This window comes from Lactuca saligna, chromosome 6 (genome assembly GCF_052625555.1).
Source record: "Lactuca saligna cultivar CGN05327 chromosome 6, ASM5262555v1, whole genome shotgun sequence".
Classification (NCBI taxonomy): domain Eukaryota; kingdom Viridiplantae; phylum Streptophyta; class Magnoliopsida; order Asterales; family Asteraceae; genus Lactuca; species Lactuca saligna.
This window is the reverse complement of record NC_136422.1, coordinates 59,617,231-59,631,950: the sequence shown is the minus strand read 5'-3', so window position 1 is coordinate 59,631,950 and position 14,720 is coordinate 59,617,231. Positions and strand designations below refer to the sequence as shown.

At 33.1% G+C, this 14,720-nt stretch overlaps 1 pseudogene; it reads left to right on the top strand.

Moving 5' to 3' along the window:
• Nucleotides 1–13,862: 13,862 nt before the first annotated feature.
• Nucleotides 13,863–14,503, top strand: LOC145002626 (non-specific lipid transfer protein GPI-anchored 14 pseudogene; annotated as a pseudogene).
• Nucleotides 14,504–14,720: the final 217 nt, after the last annotated feature.

Genomic DNA, 14,720 nt, shown 5'->3' with positions numbered 1-14,720 from the left:
AGATGGGAGGATAGCACTACGGCTTGTAGAAGTAGTATTCTTCGGTGAAACCGGGATCACTTCACACACCGGGTTTCTCGCGGGCAGAGCTTCGGCTCAGAAAATCTTTTCTTCTCGGGATCTTCGGGCTTCAGGACTTGCTTCGGGTCTCGAGGTTGATACCGGGACTTCAGGGGGTTAAAATTTCACGTAAAACGATGTAATATGGGAGAGAGATGAGATAATGAACAACCAAACTCCGCTGGCCCTTCAAATCTATTTATAGGGCAAAACTGGCCCTTGCCACGTCGTGGAACCTTTTACCACGTCATTGGCTTGATCGTCACTGCATGCGTCATCCCAAGTTGCATATGGGGGACTCCCGGAGGTGTCAGGAGACTTGCCACGTCGTGGTCTCTAACACAGCTTTGGGGTTCGCACCCCGAACTTCAGAAATTTCATAACTTTTGCATACGAACTCCGTTTTCGACGTTCTTTATATCGACGCGAAGGTGAGATTATGCTCTACAACTCTAGTTTAGAATCCATTGGATAATTTTGACTTTATTTTTAATATATTATAATTATATTACTTATATAATATCTTTAGTAGGCCGGGATAGGAAAACTCCGTTCGAAATTCATAACTCCTTCACCTGAACTCCGTTTTCGTCTGTCTTTTTATCGTTGGACTACTATCGAAGAAATCTTACACTCTCGTTTAGATCACTAAGTATAGATATCTATATACATTAAATTCACTATTTACATCGCGTTGGGTCGCGCTGGGTCATGCCGGTTCTGTCGCGAAACTTCGACAGGTCATAACTTCTTCGTTATAACTCGGATTTTGGCGTTCTTTAGATGCACAGAAACCTTGTGACATATACTAAAACTTGGTTAAGATTAATCCTTCTAAATAATATTCCATCAAAAAGTCATTTTTGATGCTTATCATCTCTAAATTGACTAGCCCGAATCTACAAGCATTACATATCTTGTGCTTAATCTCAGACATTCATTAGAAAGGAAGTCATACACCAAGTTGTATAGTTCCTTAATAATTTTCTCTACACTTTAGTGAAATTTCATTAGGAATCCTTTGATGGGTTTTGATCATTGTAATACTCCTATGGTGTACATGCAACCCTAAATACTTTGGATCTATGTTTTTTTCTAATATACGTGCAAACTTTCAAAATTCCAAAGCATCATCTTAACTAGCATACAATGGAGTAACTATACAACAAAAATCTAGTTAGTAACTATCCTAACAAAAATCTAGCACTCTTACAAGCACTCTAGGTGTCGATTTCATGAACTAAATGGCTTCTTATATAGTGTGGCTACATTAGGGTTACACCATGCAAACCCTAATGTGCATGAATTTCCAAATTCCTCATGCTCCATGGGTTTTAATCTCCATGGAGTATCCATGGGTCACCACATGGGTTTAGCCCAACATAAGGAATCATGGATCATTAGCCCACTCTATACGAATGAATGATTTACACAATGAATCCATATATATTTAATTAGTCTCTTTTGATCACAAAATTAATTCCAAATTAATTCTTTATCAATACCAATTAAATGATATGATTTCATATTAATATACTAGAACTTATAATATATTAATAAATCATAATTATCCTCTTCTCAAAAGTCCATCCTTCAAATTGTTCCAGTGAAGTGCAACCCAAATGGACCATGCTACTCTCGGGTCAAGCACATACCAAATATAGTTATGGATTTATACATCTTATCCAACAGTCTCCCACTTGGATAAGTCTAATAACTCTAGTTGTAAGTATAACTTCAGGATCCGACTAGAAATCGTGGCTCTTAAATGCCTTTTTCGAACTTAGACGTACCATTTTAGATAAGTGATAATAGAATCCTATGTTCTCTTGATATCAGCGGGATAAACACCTGGAACACAATAAATTATTGTCCAACAGTTTGTTTCCCGATTTCTGATTCATATGACATAGAACTTAATCGAACACATCAATTTAGTTCTGACCGGGCCCGTCACATAAGTCAAAACAAAATCATCGAGAGGCCCAAGATATCGCTTTTAATCCTCCAAGGACTAAAATGAACATATAAACTTTGACAATATATGCTTGTACTAACTATTCACTGAACCATACACAACAGCACGTTTTATAACATCGAGTTACCGATGCGTTTTCGTACTATCAGTGTAAAACCAACTCATAGTCAACAACTCATATATCTAGGTTTGAAGACTTATATGATATTATCGTCTCACGATCACTCGAGATAAATTTCATGAAGTGATACAAGTGAGTGTGGGTTGAATCTAATACTCAGACCTTATGAGTACTCATGAATGTCATAGCAATGTCTAACCATTTCTGACAATCTACAAGAGAAATTCATGACAGTCTTAATTCAACACCTACTTCCAAAGTATAATTGACTGTGGATGGTTTGAATAATCCAATTATTCTGGAAGTCAAAACATGCAACATGAAACAATAGTAAATGATTGAAAGAACACAGTACCATACTAGTAAATAAAAAGCACCTTTTATTTAAGCATCAACTGTCAATTACATTTCAACTATTACAAGTTTCGAAATATATCTAATCATTAAAACTAATATCATCCCTCAGCCCAATACACCTCACATGTTGTAAATGCTTAACCCTACTCAGTCCCTTCGTGAGGGGATCTGCTGGGTTCTCATCTGATGATACCCTCTTTGCCACAAGGAGTCCTTCTTCTATCTTGTGTCTTATGAAGTGATATTTCATGTCGATGTGTATGGACCTGCCATGATCCCTCGGTTCCTTGGCTAAGGCAACTGCACTATTGTTGTCACAGAAAATCTCCACATGCTCCTTTATAGCTGGTACCACTCAAAGGTCTCTAATAAAGTTCTTCAGCCATATCGCCTCCTTTGATGCTTCGCTTGCTGCTATGTACTCTGATTTGCATGTTGAATCAGCTACAGTCTCTTGCTTGGAACTTTTCCAAGTAATTTCTCCTCTATTCAAGGTAAACACCCAGCCTGACTGAGAGCAAAAGTTATCTCTGTCGGTTTAAAAGCTAGCATCGCTATACCCCACAACTCTCAAGTCATTACTCCCACCAAGTGTAAGGACCCAATCCTTAGTCCTCCGTAGGTACTTGAGAATGTTTTTCACCATAATCCAGTGAGCCTTGCCAGGATTCCCTTGATATTTGTTGACCATGCTCAAAGTAAAGTCCACATCAGGGCGATTACAAGTCATAGCATATATGATCGAGCCAATAGCGGAAGCATATGGTAATCGACTCATCTCAGCTATCTCAACCTCTATACTCGGACACTGAGCCTTGCTCATTCTAGCATTGTGTTGGATCGGTAAGTCACCTTTCTTGGAATTATGCATGTTGAACCTCTTCAACACTTTGTCCAAGTAGTACTTTGACTAAGTCCAATTAGTCTCTTACTCCTATCTCTCAATATCCTTATCCTTACGATATAGGCAGCTTCTCCAAGGTCCTTCATAGTGAAACACTTCCCAAGCCAACCTCCTGCAAGGTTGCGATGTCATTTCCTATGAGTATTATGTTATCCACATATAGTACCAAAAAGATAACTATAGTCCTACTAGCTCTGACATATACATCGGATTCATCCTCACTTCTCGAAAATCCAGACTCTTTGACTTTCTCATCGAAACAAAGATTCCATCTGCGAGATGCTTGTTTCAATCCATAAATGGATTTATCAAGCTTACACACTCTATTAGGGTACTTAGCATCGACAAAACCCTCTAGCTGACTCATCTAAACATCCTTAGCCAACTTCCCATTAAGGAAAACAGTTTTGACATCCATTTTCCATATTTCATAGTCATGAAATGCAGCAATGGCTAGCATAACCCTAATAGACTTAATCTTCGCTACTGGTAAGAAGGTATCATCATAGTCAACTCTTGGAGTTTGAGTAAAGCCCTTCACGACCAATCGCACCTTATAATTGTGTAATTTCCAATCCATGTCGGTCTTCTTCTTGAAGATCCATTTGCACCCAAATGTCTTACGGCCCGATACATTGTCAACCAAGTTCCAAACTTGATTGTCATACATGGAATGAATCTCGCTATCCATAGCTTCTTTCCATTTAGCAGACTCGAGGCCTACCATGGCTTTCCTGTAGTTGTTAGGTTCATTCAAATTTACCAGTGTGCTATCACAGATAAATGTATCACCTTCTGCAGTAATATGTATAGCATAAAACTCAGGTGAAACTCTAACTCTACCGGAACGCATCAGAGGTACAGACTCGTCAATCGGATCAACATGAGAGTCCTCCTCAGGTTGATCGCTAGTGTTTGAGGTTCCTTCACCGCTTGACTCTTGAAGTTCTTCAAGGTCAATTTGCCTCCCACTGTCCCTTTGGAATACGAGCTCTCTCGCACGAAAGACTGCTCTCCTTACAATGAAGTCAACATTGTCAATCGGTCTGTAGAAGAGATAATCAAAGGATTTTTGCGAGTAGCCGATAAAAATACCCCGCTCACTCCGAGATTCGATCTTGTCGTGAGTTTCACGCCTCACAAAAGCCTCGCAACCCCAAACATTGATGTTTTCTAACAAGGGAGCCTTCCCTGTCCACATCTTATGAGGTGTTTTGGCAAACTTTTTAGTTGGGACTCAATTAAGGATATGGGGGCAGTCTCCAAGGCATACCCACAAAATGAGATTGGTAATGAAGCTCGACTCATCATGGAATGAACCATGTCTAACAAGGTTCAGTTACGACTCTCAGCCACACCATTAAGCTGTAGTGTCCTAGGTGGCGTCAACTATGAAACAATTCCACACTCCTTAATATAGTCTAGGAATTCGATACTAAGATACTCACCACCCTAATCGGATCGGAGCATCGTTATCTTCCTGCCAAACTGATTCTCCACTTCTTGCTTAAACTCTTTGAATTTCTCAAAGGTTTCTGACATATGCGTGATTAAGTAGATATATCCATATCTATTGTAATCATCAATAAAAGTCACATAGAAACAGTTAGCATCCCTTATGGCGGTTCTGAAGGGCCCACACACATCGGTGTGTATGAGATCCAACAAACCCTCACCCTTTTCACAAGAACCAGTGAAGGGTGACTTAGTAATTTTTCCAAGAAAACAAGAAAGTATCATCCGACCTTAATTCGAATGACTCCAAAACTCCATCCTTCTGGAGTTGGCCTATGCGCTTCTTGTTGACATGTCCAATACAACAATGCCACAAGGATGCCTTATCCAAATTATTAGAAGAATCGATATGCAACACATTATTTCCTAAGTTGTCTACAACCATCTCAGTTTCATATACACCATTACAAGGTAATGATCTAAAATAAAAAAAAAAACACCATTATAATAAGCATTTATTGCACCAATTTCATTATCAAACAAAAATGTGAAATCTTGTTTGTACAAACCATGAAAGGAAATAATATTTCTCTCCATATCAGAAGAGTAGCAACAATTATTCAAATCTATTTATAACCCACTACTAAGCAATAAAGAGTAAACTCCAATCTTGGTGACAAGTGAAACCTTCCTATTCCCCATGATCAAGTTTATATTCCCGTGCTCCACATCCTTACTTCTTTTTAGACCCTGCACATCAGAACAAATGTGAAATCCACAACCCGTGTTAAGCACCCAAGAGTTAGTATGTGATGAGTTTTTAGATAGAATATTATAAATACCTGCATGGGTGGGTTTAACCTTCTCATCCTTAACATCCTGCAAGTACTTGGGGAAGCTTCACTTCCAGTGCACTTTTTCATGGCAATAGAAACACTCTGCTTCTTTTGGGATGGTCGAGGGAGTAGCAGAACCGCCTTTGGTTCCACTTGAAGAGGATCCATAAAGAGACTTTCCCTTGTGGCTCTTGGAAGGAGCCTTCCTCTTCTTCCCCTTGCCTTGCCCAATTTCCAGGCTAGGGGCATTAGCAGTAAGAGTGGTTACAACAGATTTACCTTTAAGACCACTTTTGGTAGTCCTCAAAAGACCTTGAAGCTTTCTTAGAGTGACTTCCTCCTTGTTCATATGATAAGTCATGTGGAACTGATCATAACATGGAGGTAAGGAGTGTAGAATAATATCTATAGCCAGCTCCTCATTAAAGTTCACATTCAATTTGAACAGAATGTCCACAAACCTTTGCATTTTCTGCAAGTAGCCCGTGATGGGTTCACCATCCTTCATCTTTGTTGTAATCATGGAGAAGATGATTTCATACCGCTATTGACAAGCACTCTTATGGTATCTTTCCATCAGGTCCTGGTGCATCTACAAAGGATAGAATTCCTCATATGACTTTGGAGTTCAGGAGACACGGTGGCAAGCATGATACAAGCCACCTTGGTGGCATCTTTCTCATGTGCCCTGAAATCAACAATCTCCTGAGGAGTAGCAACAAACTCATCGATTTCCTTAAGCTCCTTGTTAAGGACATATTCCTTGTCCTCGTAGTGCGTGACCATCCTAATGTTCCTAATCCTAAAATTAGTCCCATCAAAGATGACTCTACCACAAAGGTTCATGAGAGAGAAGGAGCCGGTAGGGTTTGAGCTAGAAGTAGTGTTGGAAGACATCTAAAAAGAAAGAAAGAAAAGGTTTAGATTAGATAAAGAGTCCTTAATATAACACCCAAAATGAAATATTAAGGCTAGGAACCAACATAATATTTTACAATTTGGCAGATGGATGCTGTAATCCAACTTGCAAAATATTTGAAGGTAGGTAAATTACGATTTACCAATTTCCACCATGAAAAATAAAATGTGATAATTAAGTTTTAATTGCATTTGAAATTCCTAGATCCTTTGAGATTCATTAAACAATTCAATGGCATGTTTAAATCTCGATTATGCCCTTCATGTTTGTGTCTGGGATACCGAGGATCACAAACAAGGTGTAAATAACCATGCAAATGTACTTGGTACTCTCAATGTCAATTATCACCTTAATCAATGAGTCGGTTAACCATACACGCTCCATTTGCCTTATGATAAACATTAAGCTACCCTTTGCCACCCTTACTAGTCTAAGTTAATGTATCGGTTAACTACACACACTCCATCAACGACTTGGTAATGTGCAAAGTGTAATTTCATGGATTAGCATCAATTTCACATTTTCCTAAAGTAACTAAGATTGGGAGTTTATAAAAGGTTTAGTTACTTTATATTCATCATTATACATTTAATGAGAATTATAGTATTTGTCCTACCTGTTCGGATAATGACCCTCCACTAGTCAAGGAAGCGGTGGGTGAGAGTGGACACCCATTAAACCACCATTTTATAGGCATTAACCTTATACCCCCCCTTATAGACCGGCTTCGTGAATGAGGCCTACTAACAGTAAAACCAACTTGTCTTATACATACACACACACACACACACACACACACACATATATATATATATATATATATATATATATAACCTATAATATTATAATAGTATAAGTGTTGAATTTTAACTTATAAAATTCTAAGGTTTGAAATTAAAGTTTCATTTAGTGAGACTTTACAAATTCCAAAACTTGAGAGCAAGTTTTGAAACTTGTCAAAACTCTTCAAGTTCATAACATATGAGTTTAATGACATCTTTAATAGAAAAACCTTTCATGTTCCATAACATCCATAAGTTGAGGACAAGTTATGGAGTCCATTAAAATCATTTAAAACATTATTTAACTTATAAAATAATCAAATAATTAATAGAAGATTCAATTAAACTCATATGAACAAGACAATTCAAATCAAACAAATTTCATGTAATTAGCCTAACCATATAAACTAATACAAAACATGAAACTTTGACAATTATCTTTTAAATTGGATTAGCATGATCATTACCACATCAAAAACAAATTTCATGTAATTAGCCTAACCATATAAACTAATACAAAACATGAAACTTTGACAATTATCTTTTAAATTGGATTAGCATGCCTCAAGTGGAATCACAAATCACCACCAACAATTGGAAGAGCTTGAGAGGAGATAAATGCACTCATAATCGGCTAGCACTCTTACAAGAAGTCTAGGTGTCGATTTCATGAACCAAAGGGCTTCTGATATAGTGTGGCTACATTAAGGTTACACCATGCAAACCCGAATGTGCATGACTTTCCAAATTCCTCATGTTCTATGGGTTTTAACTTCCATGGAGTATCCATGGGTCACCACATGGGTTTAGCCCAACATAAGGAATCATGGGTCATTAGCCTACTTTATAAGAATGAATGATTTACACAATCAATGCCTATATATTTAATTAGTCTCTTTTGATCACAAAATTAATTCCAAATTAATTCTTGATCAATACCAATTAAATGATATGATTTTATATTAATATACTAGAACTGATAATATATTAATAAATCATAATTATCCTCTTCTCAAAAGTCCATCCTTCAAATTTTTCCGGTGAAGTGCAACCCAAATGGACCATGCTACTCTCAGGTCAAGCAGATACCAAATATAGTTATGGACTTAGACACCTTATCCAACATCCTTTACATATAAATAAGGTTCACATATGTCAAATAAACTACATTATTTTCCTTTAAAGATCCCTTTCTTGAAGTTGAAATATGTGAGTACCATTTATATGATAAAGATAACAATTTCAAAGATAAGTTTGATTTAAAATACAAGTTTAAATCAAAAGTGTTTGCATATAGAACTTAATTTTATTTATATAATGTTGATATTTACTTTACAAATCTATTAAGAGATCTAGTCTCATAAATAAATGTTAATCATTTCAGAATATGAATATTGTCGTTATGCAAAAACGATTAAGTAAATGATCAAACATTTGAATAAAATAACCAAGACTTAAATTTAGACATGCTAAATTAAAACATACATTGTTCCAAAACAAATAATGGTTTACATTACAAGTAATTTATGTTCAAGCATAAATAATAAACTAAACTCCGAGAGTGTAGTTCCTACTTGATTGTGCTCAGCTTGGTTACTCTTAAATAAATATTTGCAAACATTTACAAATATTATATTAACATTTAAGTACCAAGTACCTAAGTGTTATATGAAAAGTATAAGTTCTATCTAGTAGATACAAGAAGTACTAGTCTCTTCTAGACTTTCTTTCCAAATAAGAGGAGTAAACCCAGTGTCCAGTTTCTTCAAAAGGGGCAGGCCCGCACGCCTTATTTGAGACTACTAAGGCAGGCAGTTTTTCCATGGATTCATTCCATAATTTGGAAGTTTATTAAAAGAAAAACGATCCTTCTAAGTGGGCTTTAGTATATTTCTTGGGCTTAAAGGTGTTTAGTCCATATAACATTGGCGTCTTAGATCACACTAGGTGGCTCTTTTAGCCTTGCATTATTCCAATGTTTAAACTAGCTTTAAATAAAATATCACAGTATTTATTGGAATATTGTTTGACCTATTATATCATCATATATATATATATATATATATATATATATATATATATATATGTGTTTAAATTATCCAATACTTCCTAGAAGTCATGAATAACTATTTCTAGTTTGATGTTAGAAACATCTTAAGCATCACAGTGATGCCTTTACTAGGTATCATGTTTAGGCTTAATTGCTCAAAGCAAACAGTTTAGGACTAGGACCTTTAAGTGTATACAATTTCATATCTCTTACAAGATTGTTTCTTAAGATATGAACTCATTCATTAAAGTTGTATTTATTGAATGTTATTGTTTTATCAATTCATTAAAGAAAATAACAATAGATGATAATGAGAATGGATTACTTAACTACAAAATTTTTAACAAAATTCATTTAGTATTTTCGATATTTAATATTTAATAATTAATACCCTTTTAGTTTCCAAAAACTATAATTATCAAAGTCTAGGATTCAAGTTTTAAAACAAATAAATGGTTAGGTATCATTTATCCCATCCATTTAAATTCAACCCGGTAGATATTGATTATCAGTTATATCTTACTATATAATTCCTATATTTTTTGGGATCACTAATTAACAAATTTAATTAGACATGTTTGATCCCATCTATGCCTCAGAACTCTCTTGCTTAGGTATCCTTTATCCCAAAAGATTTCCGATCAAATCGTCCAATTTGAAAAACTAGTGTAATCGGCCTATAACTTGGTTATAGAAATCGCGAAGACACCCTAGCCATCAAAAGATAACACTAAGTGGTTAGGTATCCTTTATCCCACTAGTGCATACAAGAGACATGCGAGTGTTCTTCAAAAAGGATTGCATATATTTGATATTTGTAAAAAGGGTATTTATATATTTTATAATTATAGTTTAAAAACATATGATATCATGGTTAATACATGCATATAATAAACCATGGTATCAATTTTCAAAAGAAAATCACTTTTAAATGTTCTATATAAAAAGCTAGTTTTTATATAATTTGACGCAATTCAATTGTAATAACCGGTATTAAGTTTGAATGCATTTGACTTTTTATATCTTTAATAAAACTTCATTTTATTACTTATATATTTGGAGTTTGTATAAGTTACAAAAATCACCATTTTAAAACTTATAATGGAGTAATTCAAAATTTGCCGTTATTAACAATTTTATAAAACCGGGTTTTATTTTAAAAAATAATAACTTGTTACATCTTATGTCTAATTTTGAAAACCCAAACTCCATGTGATGTTTATTTTGTCCAAAATTATTTTAGTATGTGAAAAACTAATTTTATCAACCACATAAAATAATGCATAAAATAAACAACACAAAACATGCATAAAAAGATATGTGGATAAACATAGCCAACTAATGACATTTTTGTGAGCCAACACAAAAGATGTCAAATCCATTCCTAAAGGGACATTTAATGGGACCAAAAAGCTTATTGTAATGTTGTTGTAGAAGCTCTCACTTAAGTAAATACCCATTGCTTGCAAAAGATTGGAAAAACTTCTTTAAGGAAAAATTCTGCTGCATTTATGACGTTTTTCAGAAAGTGTCATCTTTCTATTCAGCACATGTGTAGCATTCATGACACTTTTCAGAAAGTGTCATGTTCTGCCCAACATATGTTGAACTCGAAAATTTTCCTTTTGTCTTCAAAAAATTGTTCAAACTTTATTTCTTGTTACATCTTTGTACAAATAAATTATTTTTAAAAACTAATATATTACTTTATAAAAATAACTAAGAAAAGCTAATCTGTTTAATTATTACATACCATATGAATAAAAAAATTATTACAACCATTTTATAACAAAAATAACCAACACAACAACATAACAACACATTGGTCATTGTCTAGTTTATGCACATCATATACATCAATATACACATAAAACAAACTTTGTTTTTATAAGACAACTTTAAATGACAAAAGATGCATGAAACTTCTGTCACATAATATAACAAAAAAGTTGTCATAGAAAATATGTATGAACTTATTTTTTGTACAAAAACATGTTATCTATATTCTTCAAAAACTAAGATTTCTAGAAATAAAAAATCTAACCAAACTTCCAAGATGGCTCTGCTACCAATTGTTGGGTTTTAGATCAAAAATAGTTTCATAAACTTGAAAAATATGGCAACGGAAAACTTTAATTTTTGAAATAACATAAACATTTTATACCCAACGATGATCTTCTTGCAAGTTATAGAAAGATTAAAACACCAACCAAAGAAGATGTGAAGAAATAAAAAACCTTTGTAGTTCTTTGGGTCCTCTCGGGGGGCTTGGAAGTTGATGAAGAATGTGGAACCTTTGAGAAACCAACAATGATTCAACTTGATGTAGATGTTAGTCCAAAACTCTTAAACTCGTAAGCTTTAATTTCATAACGAATATGAACTTAAAGAGTTCTTGAAGATGCAAGTGTTCTTCAAGTTTTCTAACCAATACTAGAGAGAAAGGGAGAGGGAAGAGAGGATTCAGATTTTTCATCAAGGAATGAATGAGCAAATAATCCAAGTGCAAGTTCTCTTATTTATATGCATAAAGTGAAGTTATTAACCATTAGTCCTTACTACTTTAAGCAAACTTATGCCCATTGTCATAAGCATGTATCACATGTCTTTAAAGCATGATTAGACAAGTCATAGAATTCTTCTTTTATGCATATCTCAAAAATTGCATAAAGAAGAAGAAAGAAAGTCAAACTTTTATAAAATCTTTTATAAAATATAAACCTTGTCTTTTAGGAAAAAAAACAAAAGGATTCAACTCGTCCAAAGTTTGTACATGACTTATAAATCATACCATATGATATATATTAAGTTACTTGCTAATGAAATTTATTATTTTCATGAAATAAATAATTTCAAATTTAATTGTAAGAGTTTTATTAAATATTTAGTAAAATCAATTTCTAATAAATAATCAATTGTATCAAGTTGTTGTTAGTGTGACCTATTAGTATCATATGTTATTTAGTAATATCACTTTAATATGACTCTTGAGCATACTAGGCCTTTCATATAACTTGGTTAATAAGTTTAAATAAATATCAAACGTAAAGTGTAATCATAAATAAACTAAAATTTAATATTAAAATAATATCTTTACTTCTAGTTATAAAGTTATATCTTTAACTTTTAACATATTATACTTCATTTATTAAATTTAATATGTTGTTGTGTGCAAACCATTATCAGATTAAAGCTTCAACTTTTAAACAGTTTGGACACAATATTTAAATTGTTAATTTAAATATAACATTACAGTGTCAACTTAAATATAAATTTCAGTTCTGCTTAAAAAACTCAATAAATATTTTGTAAATAGTTAAAAATTATAAATTGTAGTGCTAAACATAAAAACTAAATTATAATTTCAATTTAACTAAAACATTTCTAAATATATTTTTATAATCGTTAAAAGTTTTCAAATAAGTATTTTAAAATAACTTACAATAACAATAGTTAAAAATAACGATATATAAATTATTATATTGTTACATTTAAATTCAAAAAACAATGTTTGATGTTTTAAACAATTATAATGATAGAAATTAAAACGTTAAGAAAATAAATTTTTAAAAATTAATGACAATAATAACAATTATAAGTAACATTAAGCCATATATTATATTTAATTTTATTCATGAGTAACTCGCGGGTAGAAATCATTAAAACGGTTGAGATTATGTAGTTATAATAGATGTATATATTATCATATAATTCAAAATAATTAATATATTATATCAATTTAGTAGACGAATTATTATATAAAATTTAACAACAACGTTATTGTTATATTTAAAAAACACATATTTGTAACGATTTCAGCTATATATGTGTTTCGGCATTTGCCTAGTGTTTTTATAAATTTAGCATGGAAACGTAATGTTGTGGAAGAGGATTCATAACGAATTATTAGAGACCATGTCCATAATAACGGTAAAATATGTTACATGTTATAATACAACTTGAAGTAAATGATTATTTGTGTTTTTAGTAGTTGTTCAAATACTAGAAGACATATTTGTAATGCTAGTTGTGGGAATTACTTTCTAATCAAAAATATTGTTACCGACAGACTAATGTGGTTAATAAATAATAATAAGTTAGTTAGTGTAATGTTCTATCGATCGTAACATCATTGTCCTTTCCAACATAAAAAAATCTAAAGAAAATCCAGATACATTCTTCAAGTATAATAATGTTGAGTGTGGGATTAGCCTACATTAAGTGCCTTAAATGACAACCAATCACCAAATATCATTTAAAAATGAAACTTACATATATGGTAGAGTTTTTTTAACCACCCCTTTTTCCATATTTATTTGCAAGACTCAAAGATGGTATATAAAGAGGCATGTAACATATGCAATACCATATCATTAATGCTTGTAATCTTTAATCTAGGTATGGCTTTATTACCTGGGTCTAAAGGATCATTGTCATGCTTAGCCATGATGGTGATGGTGTTTTTTGGATCAACAAAAGGATTCATGAGAAAAGATAAAGAGATGTGTGAAAACCAACTTATACGGTTAGAAAGTTGTTTACCTTATATGGGTGGTAAAGTAAAGGTTCCAAGTAAGGATTGTTGTAGCGATCTCAAGATAGTCTTGACTAAAAACAAGGCATATTTATGCAACATGATCAAGGAATATAACCCTAGCGTTGGGTTCAAGTTCAACGATACACTTGCGTTAAGCCTACCAGATACTTGCAACATGTCTGCCAATGTCTTCGAGTGTCCTAGTAAGTAGTATTTATTATCAGCATATTGGTTTACGCTTATGTTTTAAATGGGCATATGAACCTACTATATATAATGTCCTCATTAGCTTAGTACTCACCTCAAAATGCTAAACCCTAAATGGTTTGAGGATCATACAATGATTACTCTATCTTTTTTGTTACGTATTCAGGTCTTTTGCATTTGCAACTAGGCTCACCAGATGCTAAAGTATATGAAGATCATGCTAAAAGCACGAAGAGCAAAAATAAAACCATAGGTTTATACCAGGTTGAACAAGCTTTAAACTTACAAAATATTTAAATACCATGACTACCCTACTATCGAAGTTTGGATATGCATACATATAAGCTAAAAAAAGAACTAATGTAAAACAATGCATTATATTTTTTAGACAAAAGTTATACCATGTTTTGGGATCATAGTTACAAGATTGTAATTAGTAGTGTTCAAAACTAGATATCTATAGTACTAATATCTTAAATTTGGATATCCCAAAGTTTTTAATTATATATATATA